Raw genomic sequence first — 3158 nt, 5'->3', positions numbered from 1 at the left:
ACATCGATGGACATTTGGGCTCTTTCCATACTTTGGCTATTGTTGATAGTGCTGCTATAAACATGGGGGTGCCTGTGTCCCTTCGAAACAGCATACCTGTATCCATTGGATAAATGCCTAGTAGTGCAATTGCTGGGTCGTAGGGTAGTTCTATTTTTAGTTTTTTGAGGAACCTCCATACTGTTTTACAGAGTGGCTGTACCAGCTTGCATTCCCACCAACAATGCAAAAGAGATCCTCTTTCTCCTCATCCTTGCCAACATCTGTTGTTGCCTGAGTTGTCAATGTTAGCCATTCTGACAGGTGTGAGGTGGTATCTCATTGTGGTTTTGATTTGTATTTCCCTGATGGTGAGTGAAGCTGAGCATTTTTTCATGTGTCAGTTGGCCATCTGGATGTCTTCTTTGGAGAAGTGTCTATTCATGTCTTTTGCCCATCTCTTCACTGGATTATTTGTTTTTTGGGTGTTGAGTTTGATAAGTTCTTCATGGATTTTGGATACTAACCCTTTATCTGATATGTCATTTGCAAATATCTTCTTCCATTCTGTCAGTTGCCTTTTAGTTTTGCTGATTGTTTCCTTCACTGTGCACAAGCTTTTTATTTTGATGAGGTCCCAGTAGTTCATTTTTGCTTTTGTTTCCCTTGCCTTCGGAGACGTGTTGAGTAAGAAGTTGCCGTGGCCAAGATCAAAGAGGTTTTTGCCTGCTTTCTCCTCAAGGATTTTGATGGCTTCCTGTCTTACATTTGGCCTTTCATCCATTTTGAGTTTATTTTTGTGTATGGGGAAAGAAAGTGGTCCAGGTTCATTCTTCTGCATGTCGCTGTCCAGTTTTCCCAGCACCATTTGCTGAAGAGACTGTCTTTATTCCATTGGATATTCTTTCCTGCTTTGTCAAAGATTAGTTGGCGGTACATTTGTGGGTCCATGTCTGGGTTCTCTATTCTGTTCCATTGATCTGAGTGTCTGTTCTTGTGCCAGTACCATACTGTCTTGATGATTACAGCTTTGTAATGCAGCTTGAAGTCCAGGATTGTGTTGGCTCCTGCTTTGGTTTTCTTTTTCATGATTGCTTTGGCTATTTGAGGTCTTTTCTGGTTGCATACAAATTTTAGGATTGTTTGTTCTAACTCTGTGAAGAATGCTGGTGTTATTTTGATAGGGATTGCATTGAATATGTAGATTGCATTGGGTAGTATCGACATTTTAACAATATTTGTTCTTCCTATCCAGGAGCATGGAATCTTTTTCCATTTTTTTTTGTGTGTCTTCTTCAATTTCTTTCATCAGCTTTCTATAGTTTTCAGTGTATAGATTTTTCACCTCTCTGGTTAGATTTATTCCTAGGTATTTTATGGTTTTTGGTGCAATTGTAAATGGGATCAATTCCTTGATTTCTCTTTCTGTCATTTCATTGTTGGTGTATAGGAATGCAACTGATTTCTGTGTGTTGATTTTATATCCTGCAACTTTACTGAATTCATGGATCAGTTCTAGCAGTTTTTTGGTGGAATCATTTGAGTTTTCCATATAGAGTATCATGTCATCTGCAAAGAGTGAAAGTTTGACCTCCTCCTGGCCAATATGGATGCTTTTTATTTCTTTGTGTTGTCTGATTGCAGAGGCTAAGACTTTCAATACTATGTTGAATAATAGTGGCAAGAGTGGACATCCCTGTTTTGTCCCTGACCTTAGGGGAAAAGCTCTCAGTTTTTCCCCATTGAGGATGATATTAGCGTTGGGTCTTTCATATATGGCTTTTATGAAATATGTGGCACAGATGTGGTCTGTTTCCATTTTTCTCCTATGATTTGGCAACTTATAAGACTGAAACTAGGAGCACAGATGTCACTGGAACTAATCGGAATCTTCCCAGGCTCTCTGCCCTGAGGTTGGTAGATGATCACACTGGTAATATGATGGCGGAACAATTGGGAAATTGCAACATCTCAGGAGTGGGAGTAAAGCAAATGAGGCTTTTAGTGCTATAGACAAAATAGCTTGAGGCTTCTGTGGGGTCACCTCTTTATGGAGGAATCAACAAAATTCAGCTAGAGTCTCAGGGAAGATGGAGCTGGGGTGTGTTATGCCATAAAGAACCCTGTCCACAGCCTGGCACCAAGAAGGTGCTTAGGAAATATTTGGTAAATGAGTCCAGTTGGAGACTTATGGATTGTTGAGGACCTCAAGAGTTTTGTTTATGTGGGTTATAGCTATTGCTATTTAACAGAAATAGAAATTAAAGCTGAGAAAATTTACATAATTCTTTGTTTATTTAGAAATAACATTTTTATGAAAAAAAAACCTGTTATTTTCCAAAACAAAAAGAAATGTTAGAAGAGTGCCATTGTTTTAGATCTCTGAAAAACTCTTTAACCTCTGGATTTTCCTACCTATTTCTCCATTCAATCTATTGTCATATCATATGTCATGTAGCCTCTTGAAAACTCCACTATACACTCATGAGATTAAAAAAACAAGGGGCGCCTGGGTGGCGCAGTCGGTTAAGCGTCCGACTTCAACCAGGTCACGATCTCGCGGTCCGTGAGTTCGAGCCTCGCGTCAGGCTCTGGGCTGATGGCTCAGAGCCTGGAGCCTGTTTCCGATTCTGTGTCTCCCTCTCTCTCTGCCCCTCCCCCGTTCATGCTCTGTCTCTCTCTGTCCCAAAAATAAATAAACATTGAAAAAAAATTAAAAAAAAAACAAATAATGTGTTAGTGTTATTATGAAAATAGTTGATCTAGTAGACCCCTTTAATGGCTCTCAGAAACCTCCAGCAGTCTGGAGAACCAGAATCTAGGGTATATATCTAACAGGGTAATTTCTGGGTCATAGAGTATGCACATTTTTTTAAATGTCTATTTATTCTTGAGAGAGACAGAGAGACAGAGTATGAGTTGGGAGGGCCAGAAAGATAGGGAGACACAGAATCTGAAGCAGGCTCCAAGCTCTGAACTGTCAGCACAGAGCCCAATGCGGGGCTCAAACCCACAAACTGTGAGATCATGACCTGAACAGAAGTCGGATACTTAACTGACTGAGCCACCCAGGCGCCCCAAGTATGCACGTTTTTAATCTTACTGAATATTTCCAAATTGCTCTCCAAAATGGTCCTAACAATTTATAAAATCAGCAACAGTGTTTGGGCGTTCAGGTT

Source organism: Herpailurus yagouaroundi, unplaced genomic scaffold (genome assembly GCF_014898765.1).
Source record: "Herpailurus yagouaroundi ecotype Mexico unplaced genomic scaffold, PumYag 67440, whole genome shotgun sequence".
NCBI classification, from domain to species: domain Eukaryota; kingdom Metazoa; phylum Chordata; class Mammalia; order Carnivora; family Felidae; genus Herpailurus; species Herpailurus yagouaroundi.
The sequence above is the reverse complement of the archived record's forward strand: the minus strand, read 5'-3'. Positions refer to the sequence as shown.